The sequence below is a fragment of the Cebidichthys violaceus genome, unplaced genomic scaffold (assembly GCF_023349555.1).
Source record: "Cebidichthys violaceus isolate CVI_PGR_0920_01 unplaced genomic scaffold, fCebVio1.0.p SCAF_404, whole genome shotgun sequence".
NCBI classification, from domain to species: Eukaryota; Metazoa; Chordata; class Actinopteri; order Perciformes; family Stichaeidae; genus Cebidichthys; species Cebidichthys violaceus.
The window spans coordinates 20433-37537 of NW_027176600.1; positions in this window are offsets into that span (position 1 = coordinate 20433).

Consider the following 17105-nt stretch of genomic DNA (forward strand, 5'->3'; position numbering starts at 1 on the left):
CGGGGGGGAGCTGACGGTCTAGTTTGCACAATCCAGCCTAATTTCATCCAGAGCCCGCATTGCTCATAATTAACCCGTGTACAGGTGTGATGCAAACACAATGCGTCCCGTGATTGGGCAAGAGAAGGGGGGGGGATTAACACCGACAACCTTGAGATACTGGCTGTTCATCAGATCACCACTCTGACTTACAATTGCACAACTGTGTGCATCGCATTGTGGTAACAGTGAAGCCACATGAGAGCGCTGACTGACAACCCCCCCCCCCCCACCCTGTGTTAATCTCATAATGCTGAGCTTGTGTTTGTGGTGAGTGGCATTATGGGGGGGGGGCTGTTTACCCATTAGCTTGGATTTAGTCACTAAATCCAGCTGCTCCCACTCAGTGACTCTTCAATATCGAAAATGAATTCCATTCAAACATGAAGATAAAAAATATGCACATTAATTAAGGACATGGGAACATTTTTTTTTCTTACTTGAAAAATAGAATCAGTGTGTATTGGAAAGTAAATGCACTTGTTTCCCCCCAAATATAAACTTGCTATATTATGAAAGAGCATTTCTGCCACTGTGATGAAACAGAAATAAAGATCCTGTAAGTCATTATAATGAGAAAACCTTCTCGAGATAATGACTTAGCGTGTCATAACTATGACTTACTAGAGACAATAAGTCATTATTCTACATATTATAAAGATATTCACTCCTAACGCAAGAGAAATAAACTACAAGGGGCAGCAGACAGGTCGTGATTAAGCTCAGAATAAAGATATGTAAGGCATGAAGTGGCCTCCACCCTGGAGTCAAGTTTCTGCAAAGCTAGCATCCTACCGGAAGTTAGGGGGTTGTCTTTACAAAATAAAAGCATGTAATTAGTCATTTTTAAGGGTAGAATAGCTTTTAGCAACATGACAACGCGCAGAAATCGTGATTCAGCATCACACCCGCATATCAGATGAAAGAAATACCAAACATAAAAACGGTGGTGTTGTTTTTTAACGGACGTCGCGATCGGAAACCGTGTTTGTTATCCCGGCTAGCTTGACACCAGTCACCTTTCCTTGATCCCGACCCTCCAGCCAATCAGCGGCTGTCAGAGGACGCACGAGCGGTGATAACATCCACGGAAACAGGCTGCGGGCAGGAGGAACAAAGAAGAAAAAGCCGCCCGTGTGTGTGTGTGTGTGTATGTGTGTGTGTGTGAAGCAAGAAACGGTCCTTTCACTCCGGCAACGCGGACACATTTCCAGTTTTTTGTTTTTTTTTTTGCGTTACTTTAAACAGTCAGCATTAACCGGGTGATTGGCACCATTCGTCGTACGCACTGGTTGTTGTTGTTTTTTCCCCCCGGTGAGGATAGAGGAAACTTCGTCGTCGTGAGAGGGCTTTTTTTTTTTTTTGGGGTCGAGTCGTCTTTCTCGAAACCTTTTCCTTCTGGACACGCTGGTTTTGGGAAGAGGTGCCGCGCGGTAAGTTCATTTGTTTTCTCTTCCGTTTAACAACCTTTTCAAAAAAAGAAAGAATCGTGACTGTTGCGTTGTCGCGTGCGAGCAGAAAACTCCAGTTTCAAACTTTCCTCCTTTTAACTCTAAAATAACACAATATTTAGTAGCGCTTCATTCCTCTTTGACAAATACAAAAAAAACACACTAAGTTGTCCTATGCGCGTGGGGGATTTTGGTGACCACACATAATAGAAAAACATCCAAACTAGTCGCGTATTTTATTTGAAACAATGTAACTTGTTGACTTGTTCCGTCATGCTCTGAACTTAACAGGTAGGACTGGTGCTGCAGCAGCAACGCGCATGAGTCAAATAAAAAAAATGCCTTTTTTTAATGAATTGCTCTATTTTTTTGGGGAAGTCATTCACGCCGCGAAAACCTCGAGAAGACACATTCGTGACACATCACTCTTCCCAGGTGGTTGTTGTTGTTGTTGTTTTTAATGATTCGACGTCAGAACCAGACCGATGGAGGTTTTTTTTTTTTTTTTTGGCTCGCACGAGGCAGTATACCTGCTGTTGTTAAAGGCAGGCTTATATTCTGGTTAAATCAATGGCAAGTTAATAAATGGCAGTTTCGCCTTGAATTAATCCCCCCCTTTTTCATGTCCTGGGGGAAATTAACAAAAAAAATAGAGAGGCGTGATTTTGTTTCCTGCCTTTTTTTAAGTTGCTTATGGAGCAACCAAGCAGAGGAAGGCAGCTTCTTTCTTCTTCCTCTCCTCCCCCTGAGCTGAATTAACTCTGACTGAGCATACAGGCGGACATTATTCCAGGTGAGCAAACAAGGCGCCCCGCCGCCCCCTAGAAGCGGTAGAAAGTGGACTATTTTGACGCTGCAGAGACGACGGTCCTCAAGCCAAAGGGGCTAAATGCGGTTTGCCTGTAAACCAGCACCATCTGCTTTAGCCCTCCTGGGCACCCGTCAGGCTGCTGTCCACACGCACACGCACACAGAGAGGGAGTCATGAGAGATCTGCGTGGGTGGACCGTCCACAGCAGATGGGTGAGATGGAGGACATCAGCTGGCTGATGTTTGTGGCCACTGTTTGTCTGTCTCCATCACACTCTGCAAAAATGGGTTCCTGTGTTAATTAGCGGTGCTCGTACTGCTGAAGGGTTAAATGCTCCCCCGGTCGTGGAGGATCTAGTGACACCCCCTCCCCACCCCCACCAGCTGGGGGTTGACCCGGTGACCACCGTGACACTGGTTGACCTCGCTGTTGCCACCAGAGTGGGTGGCATGACCTCTGCTTGTGTTTAGGTCCAGAGTCCACCAGGAAGCCAAGTAAAAGGGGCGCCGGTCACTTCTAAGGGTTGGACCACTGCTTTGATTTTCACCTGGATGCTGTTGTATTCTTTTATTTAAATATTTGCTTTGATATAAAAAGAAACATCTTGTTATTGACTTGGCCTTTTGTAGTTTTAAATTATGTATCATAAGCTTGAAGGTATTGTTAGGAAGATAAAGGTCATAATAAACTCTTATTTGTTTTATATTATCTCCTTCACACGGCTGTATTTATTCAAGTTTCTTTGCTTGAACACTAAACGCACGATGACGGTGTTCAGCTGGAATGCAGCGTGGGTTTTAAACTCGATGTAACCTACGCTAATCCTGTTAATCAGCCCAGCAGCACTGATAAGGTGGGTGGTGCTAGTTTGCACGTGTGCAGTATTGATCGGGCAGCATGTAGGGATCAAGAAGCAAGTGACACGTGTTGTTGTTCCTGTGTAGTACGCTCACTGAATACTGGTCCAGTGTTTTGGGGCGTATCGGGATGTTACACCCCCCCCCCCCCCCCGATTCAAGCAGCTCATTTGTCTTTTTGCTTAATCTAATTAGACTTTTTCTGCCCATCGACTAAGCGATCAATTGACTAATTGCTTCTGCTCTCTCTCTTTTATATCTCCCACTAAGACGCTCACATTTATGGTTGACTGATGATGAAGAAAACCACTTTTTTACTTTACTGACCACTAGGGGGCGACTCCTCCGGTTGCAAATAGAAGTCCTGTTTACTGAGAAATAGGGTCATTTCCCCTCATAGACTTCAGTACAACCTGAGTTTTAAGTTTTCAACACAGCATGATGTTCATTTATGGTCCATAAGGCAGGGTATGCTTTAGGGGGCGGGGCCACTTTCCACTTCCCTTCATTGGTTGCAAAAATCCAAGATGGCCGACGGCCAGATCAGCAAACTCCAGGCTTCAAAACCGCAGTCCACAAACCAAACGATGACTTCTGATACACAGCCTGTAATACAGAAAGGACAGAAAAAAACAACAGAATGATGTTTCACGAGCAGAACGCTCATGAATTTTGTGCCGCATCATGTCCGGAGATGTTTTTCCCCTCCAGATATAAATATTCTATGCGCCGTCTGTCAGAGGAGCCACAGACTAAGTTATTCACCGGGATCCCAGTACAGTCAACATGTCTGATAATTACAAGTCAGTGGGGGGAGTGACTGGGTGGACAATCCATTCTCTGTCTCTCTCTCTCTCACACACACACACACACACACACACACTGTACACCGACCGGCGTGCCTGAATGCTGACTCGGTAGAATGTTAATGTTGTGAAATCCCATCAAGGGGCGATTCCGGCGTCGAGCGGGGGGGGGGGGGGGGGGGGCACGCCTGGGCTTTTACGGGACGGCGAGTCACTTTTTAAAAGGCCAGCGGTGTGTGTGTGTGTGTGTGTGTGTGTGTGTGTGTGTGTGTGTGTGTGTGTGTGTGTGTGTGTGTGTGTGTGTGTGTGTGTGTGTGTGTGTGTGTGTGTGTGTGTGTGTGTGTGTTGTGCTTTTTTGTAATAGAATCTAATCACTCGAGTGGCTCGCTCCGAATTGGATCTCTGCCGCTCGTGTTTTATTTGCTCTTGAGGGCCGTTTTAAAATGATTTTGGACGAGTGTCACCGGTAGAGAATAATTGTTGTCAGAGCCGCTGCTGCACTTTGGGGTCTGAGGTAAACGCTGCATAGTGTTGCTCTGTTCTGTTGTTTCCATCTCCCTGTCCCCGATAGTGTTGATTTTGAAGGGGCCGCTGCATTATTCCTGACGCTCCTCATCTGGGATTGTAGGACATCTTCACTGGCTTCAGACTCTTAGTATTAAACAGGACATGAAGCCATAGACTGTCTATAAGAACTGGATATAGTCGGTCACCCATTGGGTTTGTGGACTGACGTTTTGAAGCCTCGAGTTTGGCGTTTTGGCCGCCGCCATCTTGGCTTTTCTTACGACCAATGAACGGACGAAAGCGACCGTATTTGGACAGTGGAGGAGTGACTCTTCATGGTCTGTGTGACTCTAAATGGAGCATAATGTACTAAATGAACATCATGCTGTATTGAAGAAGACTGTAAACTAGAGATTGAGACCATAAACTCATGTTTACAATGTTTACTGAGGGAATAAATCAAGAGAGAAGTAGAGTCATTTTATACTAGACTTCTACACAACCAGAGGAGTCGCCCCCTGGTGGACATTAGAGAGAATGCAGCTTTAAAGACACTCCAGCGTTGGCTTCACTCTCCAGAACCGGAGGTCTCAATCTTTGTAGAACGTTGGCACTGGCTTCAGACTGTCTGTGTTAAATAGGACGTGAGTTTATCCTTTCTTTTTTTTTTTTTTTTTTTTTTAAATGATCTCCTCCTCGTTGTCCTCCTCCAGGCCCGCTGTGCGTGATTATAACGGAGTACTTTACTGCTCATGTCAGCCAGCGTTGCCTGTCGCCGCTGGCTGAGCGATGCGTGCTGAAGATTGGATTCTCATCCTGCTCTTCAGGCAGATGACGGATGTTCCTCCCCACGGAGAGAGAGATGAAGAGAGAGGGGGGAGAGGAGGAGGAGGAGAGAGAGGATATAAGTTACCAGGGCTGTTTGTCTTCTCACATCTGAGGAGGATGTGGTTTTAAAGCGCTCCTCCTGGAAGAAGCTTCCGCCCACACGTTTCTATACTGGTACACCGAAAGCCGCTGCATTATGTGCCGCATCGAGCCGCTAACTCCCGTGAATGAGAACTACTCCCGGCGGTGGGTTCGCTCACCTAGTAATGATGTGCTCAGAGTGGCAGGAGACGACGGCTAGAACGTCCAAACCTCACCAGCAGAATGCTGCGTGTAAAAGAGGAGGATGGTGGGTATAGAAAACACAAAGCTAGCAGTGATTTGGAGATGCCGATGTGATGGTTTGTGCGGTACCAGTGTCTTTGTTTAAGCACCACACCTGAGGGGTTCTAAAACGCCGAACTATTGTGGACGCTGAGCATAAACGTAGCAAAAGTTCTGCTTTTTTTTTTTTTTTTTTTAAAAAGTGAAAACGTAGTCGTGTGGACGTCTCCTGGGTGAGGATCAAATGGCGTGTAAGGAGACGTAGAAACAAGAGGAGGTGGGTGGAATAGTGGAGTGATTAACGGCTGTGGATTAGAGGGGCGTCACCGTAGCGACAGCCTCGATAAAGCTCCTCGTTACCGAAGCCGTGACCTCGAGCACAAGAGACGTGGTTGATGATGATGATGATGCTGACGATGACAACGGTGTGATGTCGTTGGTTCTTCAGGTGAATGAAGACGTTCGGCACATCCGGTTGTGAAAAGCTGATCCGTTTCTCCCTGTTTGTTGAGCAGAGAGTCCTGGTGGTTGTTGTGTTTTTATTCACTGTACATGGAGAACCTGATGTTCTGTACATAATTACATCTTTATATTCAACGTGGTGTTAAACCTGACCTGGAAGCAGGAAGGTTCCTCTTGATATCCTGCCTCCTCCTCCTCCTCCTCCTCCTCCTCTTTTTCCTGGCATGTTAAACAGTTTGCCCAAACCACCGGGTCATTGTGAGGGCAGAGTCCACACACACACACACACACACACACACACACACACACACACACACACACACACACACACACACACACACACACGCGCCCCTCTTCTGTGAATCGTCTCTCCTCCAGTGGTCTGATTCTGGTCGTGCATGGCTGCTCGCTGTCAGTGCGGTGAAACAGAAATGGAGGGTAACGGCGGCGTTATGCACACGTCACTATGATGACGAGTGGGAGGAGGAGGAGTGGCTTCATAAGACATGAGTGCAGTGCTTTGCTTCATGATGTATAATCAAGCATTTATTTTTCAGGTGTAGGTGTGGATGGTATCGTTAGGACGCTAATACTCTTATCGAAAACACTGAAGCAAGCTAGCTAGCTAGCCACCCATGCTACAGAGTAAAGCTAGCAACCTAGCGCGCTACGACTCGACAAACCGAGTCGGTGAAGCAAACTTGCATGCTGTGACGCTGATGGTACGAGGGACGCCTAACCATGACTCTTCTAAGTCCTCGCTGGTGTTAAATATAATATTTAAAATGTGATTTCAAATGGCTCTAATATAATATTCAAACCTTCTCAAAGTCGTCCCTTTGCTTTGTTATTGTCGTCTATAGTAGGTAGAACCAGCCCTTGAATCTAGCCATTGTTTTGCTGCACTACACTGCCACCATGAATAATGGAGTTGTCCCATGTCTCCACGTCTCCACTGGAATCTGTCCTCCGCTGACGTACGGCGGCTTCGTCTGCCTGCAGGACGTCAGGACCTCCTCTCACGTCTGAAGAGGCGCTCGCCACCCTTCCCGTTTCTCCACGTTTGTGCACCAACACTTTAACGTTATGTAGGTCACATGTTCTGCTTCAGCAGAAGACACCACACAGTTGGCACATGTTCATCGTGTGCCTTTGCAGATATATTACACCAGTTGTTCAGACAAGTTGCTGTGCCAAGCTGCACGTCACCAACTGTTGCCCGTTGCTCTGTTGCACGGTTCTCCTTGGGTCAGGTGGGGAAACTGCTTTTTTAAAATTTCTTCTGAGGCGTTTATGGAAAGCAGGAGGTTTAGATCAAAGCACCGCAAAAAGCAGAACAGACACTTTTCACACCCGCGTCTTATTTTTCCAGATTTTGTTTAGCATTTTTAATTGGAGGCCTGTCAAGTGCTCGAGCACCGCGAGCCGTCGGAGTTGATGCACGCGGTCGTTTGACTGTAGCTAATGACTGCTCTTCTCAGAGGGGGGGGGGGGGGTACATGAGGCCACGGGCTCAGCGACTGACACGTCGAGCTAATTTGTCCGACAAGAGCGACGCGGCATTTTTTGATCCGCTAACGTGTGTGTGTGTGTGTGTGTGTGTGTGTGTGTGTGTGTGTGTGTGTGTGTGTGTGTGTGTGTGTGTGTGTGTGTGTGTGTGTGTGTGTGTGTGTGTGTGTGTGTGTGTGTGTGTGTGTGTAAAGAGGCCGTTTCTCTGCAGAGACGGGACGAGCTGTGAACACGTACTTTGGATTATTTTTGGACCGTTTTTATAGACGGGGCGACAAGAATTTGAAAGTAGATACCGGTGCTCCTTTTTAAAAATGTCCTATTTTTAGTTCTTTCTTTTATAATTGATTCTCTCGGTGGCCACAGAGTTAAACCCTAACGGAGGTTGAATTGACTTTGATTATGATGCGTTCAAGTGCTGCTTGGTAACAAACGAGCGCCAGGTCATAATGTGCATCATGAATACGGTTGTTTTGAAGGAGATGTGATACAATTGATATTAGAGGAAAAACGTAAAACGTATTTTAAATGCTTTACTTTCCTGCAGAACGATCACGTTTAGTGTGTTTCACTGTTTTTTTTTTTTTCATAGTTCATGCTCATTATAAGTTCGTAGAATTGGAGTCGGGACGTCTCTGTCTGTTTTCTGTTATTCCCTCTGAGAGAATAAAGGGGGCTGGTGATTGGTTTGGACTCTTCGTAGTCCTAAAGTTCTGAAGGGGGGGGGGGGAAACAAATCAAAGAAGAAAACGGTAAATGTGTGTTTTTCAGTAGTGATGGAAATGGATGTTTTCCTCCTGCAGCCTTTATTTACTAGCCGTCAGTTGAACAAAGGGCAGCGCTTCATATCCTGGGAGGGTTTTCAGGTTCACAATTTTAACAATCTCCCGGGCCGAGCTGCGCCAGCGGGGGGGGGGGGGGGGGGGGGGGGTGTGTGTGTGTGTGTGTGTGTGTGTGTGTGAAGTATTTTTTTGGGGGGGAGGATTTATTTATGGTTTCTTCAGCGTAACAAGGAGGCGATGATGAAGCGCCCTCGGGCTCCTAACAAGGTGGTCCGTCTTCATGCCGTGATTTCATAGGCTCTCTCTCTGTTTCAGCCCAGGCCCGTATACGACTGTGACTCTCACAATAGGCGCGTCTGGTCGCTTGAGAATGCTTTCGGGTTTAGAAGGTGGATAAGGCAGGAACCCATTGAGGGCTGGAGTCTCCTCCTGATAAATGTCCCCCCCCCCCCTTCCCTCTAACCATCGTTAAAACCGTCGGATCATCAGAAGACCCCTCTGTCTGTCAGCTGGCCTCTTATCCTCTCGTGCAGCGTGTTAAATTTCACTCCAAGTGTCGGTGAGCTAATTTTAAATCGGTTACCGTGCGCCGATTGTCCCCTTTAATTATCAGCGGGCGATAACGCGCCGGTAGAGCAGATGTTCATGAAGACCTGTGCGCTAATTCAACTTGTCCGATAATTGAAATTGCAGCGTTGAACGTGTCTGCAGTGCAGCTGAAGAATAAAAAAAAAAAACACTAAAAAGGTTCTTTTGTTTATTGACAAATGTCTGAAATGAGATGTTTTTGCTCATTGATCTACGGTTCCTGGAGTTTTCACTCGTAGTTTAATGGATCCACTGTGGAGGTTTTGTTTAATAGGTACAGTTTCCTAATGAACTCCATATACCGTAGAGGACCTTTTAAGGTCTTTAGAGGGTCTCTGTGGTTCATTGAATCAATGAAACCTCCTCTGCACCACCAGCACTCCCTCCTCCATCTCATTTTCAGTGCATAATTATCAACATGACGCCCTTCTTGCCGAGTTGTGAGGTGAGACGGGCAGCGACGTCTCGTTCACTATATTTACACGCACACACCGGAAACCGGGTCGCGGGGAGAATTCTGTCGGTTCTGTTCATCGTAAAGCCAGCGCTCACAGACTCTCTGCTCCGCTGAAGCCCCATCGTAAAGAGAGCGGGCGCTGATGGAGCTTCAGAGTAAAGTAGCTCTTGACCACGGGGAGTAATGTCGGCGCTGAAGCGCGTCTTTTGATTGGAAAAGCGCTCATTCATAACTGTGGGAAGCACCAATACCTTTTTTTTTTATATTTCACGTCTTAGATTTGTCGCGTCGGTATTCCCTCGGTCTCATCGCTGACTTAAACTACCAGTGACTGACGGGGGACACCGTCCCTTTAATGTTGGAAGAGGAGTGGTCTTAAAATTTGATGAGCATTAAGATTGCACAGGCTCATGAATATTCAAAGACCAGGAGCCCCTTCCTTACTTACTTACTTACTTACTTTGCTTCATCTTGGCCTGAATCTGAACTGGGCTCAAACCTACTCAGGTTTTGTGTGTGTGTGTGTGTGTGTGTGTGTGTGTGTGTGTGTGTGTGTGTGTGTGTGTGTGTGTGTGTGTGTGTGTGTGTGTGTGTGTGTGTGTGTGTGTGTGTGTGTGTGTGTGTGTGTGTGTGTGTGTGTGTGTGTGAGAACATCATTTCAGACTATTGCCTCTTAATCGCTCCGTGGCGTTTGAGGTCATTAAGATGCTCCGTTAACTACGGCGCCTTCTATCTAGACCTCTGTAATAGAGCCAGTGACCCCGCAGCCAATGTGCCGATCAAACCTCCGCGTCTTCTCCCAACAGGAGCTAACCGGAGCTCGACATCGTGACCTTTGACCCTCGTTGGCTCGGTGGAGATGCTCTTTCCTCAAGACTTCCTCACTCTGATGGATTAAGAGGTGAGTCCGCTCCTCCACTCTGGATAATAGCGATGTGTTGGGTGATATGGGAGGTGATCCGTGGATGGCTTTGACGGCGGTACATTTATTAAAAGTACTGTACTCGAGTACAGCTTTGAGGCGTCTTGTACTTCGAGTATTTCCATTTTCTACTCCATTCAGAGGGAGCTATTGTACTTTACAAACATTCCGTTTCATCTGACGCTTTAGTTACTGGTTGCTTTTCAAATTAGGATTTAACATGAGAAACAATATTTGGGTTTCCTAGTCATGTTTTTGATATCTGAGTTATTTCCACCCAGGAGAGCGTTGTCCCTCTGAACTTTTCATACGCGTTCATTTAACCAACTGTTCAGTTTCTCCAGTATTTCACAACAAAACAGCAGTAAAAACACAATGTTTGCTGTACTTTTTCTTTATTTGTATGTATATTTGACTAATATTTAGGTACGTGTTCTTATAGAGGATCTGATGACTTCTTCAGTAACTGTCGAGTGACACGTCCCCGTTTTTTTTTTAAAATGACAAAGCGTCCCACTGGAGACAGATCTGCCTCCACAACCCAGCTGTGTGGGGAAACCCGATCGGACCGGGTTTTGGGCTCACCTGTGGAGGCACAAGGGGGAAACTGATCCAAGCCGGGCTGCTAAATATTGCAGCGGTCCATATGTAGCGCAGGCCTGGAAAGCTCCGGCTCGGGTTTCATCCCGCGTTGCCGCAGTACTCTTCAGAATTACATTACAGCGCGCTGCTGACCCATGTCTTCTGTCCACTGAAAGACTTAGAGCTACAGAATCAGATCTCTACAAAGACCAGGTCCAGTCCAGTACTCCTTCTTAATGCATGCTGCCCTGGCTGAGACGGTCTACGGTTCCCCTTGCAGAAGCTGATTAAAGAGTTTACGGTTGTATTTGTTGTGGCTTGTTGTGGAAAAGCCTGTTTTTTTTTTTTAAATGAGCCTAATAAAACCAAAAATGTGATTTAAAGCCAACTCTGAGCTAATGAGATCAGTAGTAAAGTATAACTGCAGTATACAAAGTACTAGAACTTGTGTCAGCAGGTAGTAGAGCAGCAGAAAGACTTCACATGCACTTTGATGGAACCTTTTGCAGAGGAACTAAAAGAAGAAAGCACTGTTTCAGTCTGACTGTTTTTGAGTGTGACGCTGGTTAAAGATAGATTTGATCGTCTTCTTCAAAAACCTTTTTTGTTATTTGTTGAGATTCTCTTTTACGTCCCGGACAGCTGTTCATAAACTCTTTAATCATTTAGTGTGTGTGTGTGTGTGTGTGTGTGTGTGTGTGTGTGTGTGTGTGGCTAGCTCCACAGCTATGCTCACACACTCTAATGGACACTAGACAAACACGGCTTTCCCCGGACGCCAACATGGCCACGACCAAAAAGACTAAATATTTGCGCTGCTGTTTTATTTTTTTATATGGCTGTAAACTATTTATAAACTGAAAGAACTGATTCATTCGCTACTTATCTTCAGGATTGGTCCTGCACCAGAACACATAGTGAGACTGTCCACTACTGTGTCCCGGAGACACTAAAGTTATCAAATGTCTCGTTTTATGTGACCTTTCATGTGACCTGTGTCTGCAGATGAGCGTTTGGATAATGTCTGTTCAGGCTGTGAAATGACGATGAATCTCCTCCTTCGTTCACATCTTTAGTTTACACACACACACACACACACACACACACACACACACACACACACACACACACACACACACACACACACACACACACACACACACACACACACAGACACAGACTACAATATGGACGCCGCCGTGAGTCACATCTATCTGTACTCTCTACCTGTGAAGGGTCGACAGATGCTGCAGCAACAAACTCACGTCGGCAGGTTTGAAGTTACGCGTTCGACTCGCCTTCTCGTCGTTTGGACTGTGGGAGGAAACCGGAGCGGTCGGAGAAAAACCCACGCAAACGCAGAATGTGTGGCGTCGGTGAAGCCGCTTAGCAACTGAGCCCCACCGGTGTTGAGATGAAGTGAATATGTAAATATCAACAAACTCTAACTTGTGTATTTTTTTGGGGACTTGCGATGTGAAAGAATGTGCCTGGTTTACCCGCTGATCACATCTTCTGCCATGATAAGATGTTTTGAGAGGGTTAGCGTTCGGCTGCTGCTACTTCCGCCACGTGGTCGCCAACACACACTTCTCCCGGGTGAGCGGAGAGACGACCAAACGGGGGCGTCTCATCCTCAGCCGGTTGGGGAGTGTCTTTTTGGTCTGAGGAAAGCAGGAAGTCATTTGGACAAATGGGTCTGTTATTGACCGGCCGGCTAGACTCTTCCATCTGCACGTTGTGAAGTCGTCCATCTGCTTTGAGGCAGATGAAAGGAAACGGTTTTCTAATCAAAGTTAACCCTCTGATCCCCAAAACCCACCGAGGGACTGAAGAGCAAATACCCCGTGTATTTACATCATATTTATCTTTCAGATGGTCCTTATAGCAACTCTTTCCCGCCTTTTTGTTTGTGTCTATGAATTCATTCTTTGACTTGTTTTCTTGCCGTCTCCCGCAGTGAACTTCCTAGTTCTTGGACAACAACTCAAATATGTTTTTCCCGCCTTCTCTCAATGAGTCGTGCCCCTGAATGACTGCAAAAACCCAACGGACTCGTGGCCGCCTGTCTCAGTGTAGTTCTGGTCCACTCTATCTGACCCCTCTCCAGGTCACTCTCGTATCGATGCGCCGCCGCGCTACGTCGACACAAAATAGTCCTGCGGCAAACAAAAACAGCAGCAGCAGCTTTCAGCGTGGGTGGGAGCCATTGAATGTGGAGACTGTCGTCTTCTTCTTCTTCTTCTTTTTGTACAGCACAGTGTGTTTTTCTTGCATGAGTTAATTTGGAGCCACGTTGCTTTAATAAACGCATAATTCAGCAGAAAACACTCTTTTTCAGCAGGAGGGGAGGAATGCTGTTGTGCATTTGAAGATGGAGGAGGGGGGAGGGGGGGGGGGGGGGGGAGAGAGAGGCTTCCTTGTCTCCCAGGGGAGAAAGATGAGCTGAGGAGGAGCATGGATACATAGGTGGAGAGCAGGGGGAGGGGGGGGGGGGGAATGGAGCCAAGGAGGGAGGAAGAGAGAAGATGGTGGCTGGGAGCTCATCTCACCGATACCATAAAGACGGGATGGATTCCTCCTGAATGTATGTCGTCTTTAACGGCACAGAACTAGAACAACAAACGAACAAATAACGGATTGAAGCGAACGCAGTCCCTATAGAGCACTATAGACTTAAGGTTACATAAAGTTTACTTCTGTTAGTTAAGCATTGGTCAGAGTAAGAAGAAGAAGACCGGCTCTGTTCCTACAGGTAAATAGGTGGAGCACGAGTTCCTGGTAAATGTATGAAATCAGTTTTATCTTAGTTGTCCTTCAGACTCTCAGTAAATGTCCACATCGTCACTGCGTTGGCTGTAAAAACAAGTTTAAATAGTTTAAATAACTGTGAAACTGACACCTTTTAATGTACAGACAAACATACTTTTATGGAAAGGTGTGAATCCTTCATCCTAAATACCGCAGTCGGCATAAAAATCACGTTTTGAATGCGACAAAACCAGACTTCCACAGAGCGTCCGCCTCGGTAAATGATCCGCAAACGTGGGAGAACTGCTTGTGTTGTCTTTCTGGAGAGTGGGTGGTTTGGTGCTGCTTGGGGAAACACTGAGCGTGCTCCGCTCTAAGCCCCCCTCCCCCCCTCCCTCCCTCCAGCAGCTGTTTTCCTCCCTTTTAGCTGGGAACTGGAGCCAGGCTGTTCTACCCCCCCCCCCCCCCATCCCGATCCTTGCGTCACAAGCAGGAACTTACGCACACAAACACACACACTCTCTTTTAGTGCGTCTCTCATCTGGCTGGTGACTGAGTGCTGACCTCACAGTGTTCCCTCTCCTCCTCTTCTTCTTCTTGGCAGCTGTGGTTGTGTGTTCATCACGCCGCCGTGTGAGAGCTGCCTCACTGTTTTTTCGGGGAAAATGCTTTCATGGTAAGATGCTTCTCCTCTTCCTCTTCCTCTTCCTCTTCCTCTTCTTCTTCTCTCGGAGGCCACTGGAGTCACTTGACCTCTTCTTCGCTGGTGCTTCTATCCGTCTGTGACCATTTTTTTCTCGGGTCTCTCCCTGACTAACCCGACTGTTGCTGGACTTCTATCCTGACGGCTTTAAAAAAAAAAAAAGTTTTTATGACGGCATTTTAGCATTATTGGATAAATAAATAGTCTGTGTGAGAGTGTATTTGTGTAGCACTAGTTTGCACATGTGCAGTAGCGATTGGGCAGGATGTACGGCTCCGGCACACAGTGAAACGTTTTCTTGTTGTTTATTGTTTAGGCAGCATCAGAGGCGTTCCAGATAGCGCTATCAGAACTACTCTAATGTCTGCTTGTTCCGGGAGAGAGAGTGACGCATGACTGACGGCTGTCTGGATGGTGTTACACTGCTGCTACACTGAGCCGTCCACTTGTGATTCACGATTACACCGACGTAACCTGAGCCGAGTGGGCGTGTGTCTGTGTGAGATAAAGTACTCTTAATAAGAACTGGTCTGCGCTTTTGAGCTCCTTACCGACGCCTGAAACCGGTAATATGTCACATAGCTTCAATCAGATTTATTCCAATGATCAGGATGGTTTTGGTCGGAGGAAATGAAGTCGTGTGCCTCTCGTCTCGCTCTAAGCGTAAACTACCGTATTTTTCGGACTATAAGGCGCACCGGATTATAAGGCGCACTGTGAATTAACGTGTCTATGTTCACACATAAACCGCACCGGATTATAAGGCGCATTAAGCAAAACAACACAGTCCGGTAATCAAACTTTATTCAACTCAGTTGTAACAACAAATACCGGTACAGAAAAATACACTCACTTATCGATTCACTCCTCTTCCACAAATCCATCGAATTCTTCATCTTCAGTGTCTGAGTGAAACAGCTGTGCGATTTCGGCATCAAGAATGCCCGAATCCCTCTCGTCATTTTCCGAGTCAGTCTTGTTGCCGTTATCGGTACTTGGCTGTTCAGTGAAGATTCCAGCTTTGGTGAAAGCTCGGACGACGGTTGCGACCGATGGTTACTTGTTGTGCTTATTGATCGATTTTGACTTTTAGTTTAGACATTACATTCCTGTTACGGGGCCGATCAGGTAGTGACACGGCTTACCGTAATGCTCCGAATATCCATTGAGCGGAGCGGCTTCGTTGCTTACCAAAGTCGTACTTACACATTTTGACAGATTTTTGAGCGCATTGTACCACATAAAATCGATCAATAAGCACAACAAGTGACCATACATAAGGCGCGCTGGATTATAAGGCGCATTTTTGAGAAAATTTAAGGATTTTAAGTGCGCCTTATAGTCCGAAAAATACGGTAATGTGTCCATACCTCTGATCTGCTTTGGGCCTCACAAAAATCTCACCGACTGTCTTAAAACTCCCCGTTTCACCGTGAGAGACGGTTTCTTACTGCATCTCTGAGACGGACGGTACCGTGTAAATATTGAGGCATGTCAGATGGCGTGATGAAAGCCCGGGTGGATGACGAGAGCAGAGACGTGTGTTATTGACTCGGAGGACTCGTTTCACGGTTTGACGACCAAAGATCTCAGGATTATCTGGCGGAGTTGCCTTAAGGGTGTTTTCCACATGTTTTTGTGTCTGATTTTTGAACTGGACCAATCTGCACCTCCTGTAGGGTTTCTCTCCTTAATGTCAGACACTTAAAATACCAATCTGAGCCTCTCAGCTGCGTCATTAATCACTTTTATTGGACGTACACATGGGGGACTTGCCTTTAGGTCCACCTCAGAGGACCGATAGTATATACAATATATATAAATGCTGTGCGTGTCCTCACATTGCCCCTTCTGCTAGAAGTTGCTCGGTCAGTTGACTGTGTGTGTGTGTGTGTGTGTGTGTGTGTGTGTGTGTGTGTGTGTGTGTGTGTGTGTGTGTGTGTGTGTGTACATCCTGTGCAACATGAAAGAAGTAATTAGTAGTCTTTTGTTGTCGTCCAAGAAAGAACCTGGAAAAAATCAAAACCTTTTCATTCACCGGTGGAACTACAATCAGTCCTGTTGTATGCTCCGAATACCAATCGGCAATTTAAAAAAAAAAAAAAGGTTGCCGCTGTAGTGTGTTTTTTAAGCTTTGCGCCGTAGTTGTCGGCTCGTTGTTTTTTTTTTTTTGTGCTTGTAGAAGAAAAAAACAAGCGGTGTGCAAAAATCCTGACGGCACCAACCAAAAGTGTAATGTAATAAAACGGTTATAATGCCGTAAATCACAAAAGAAAGAATAAAGAAAATTGAATTTAGGAGGAGGCTCTACTTGCTATATTCATTAAACTATGTACATGTTATGACCTCTCCACTTCAAAGTTTCAAAGAATTGCTGTCACATGACTGTTGGTCTCAAGCGAATCAATCATAGTTTCCTAGTTGCGTTGAGGAGCGCAGAATTTAATGTTTTTTACAGAATCTGGTTAAAGCAAAAGGTGACATTTTAAATGAGATTCTTTTTTTTCTTTTTTTAATGAATATCACAATTTTATTGTTTTTGTTGCTTTTTCCAATTGAAGAGTTCGTCGCACATGATGCGTTCAAGTATTGTCGGAAAGGTGAAAATCTGACTATAATGACCGTATTGACAGCTTCTGGCTGTGACCAACCATGCAGTGTTGGCGATTGTTTAAAGAAAACATGTTTTTCAATCCTGCACGCGGGTTTTGGAGTTCAAAGTGTTA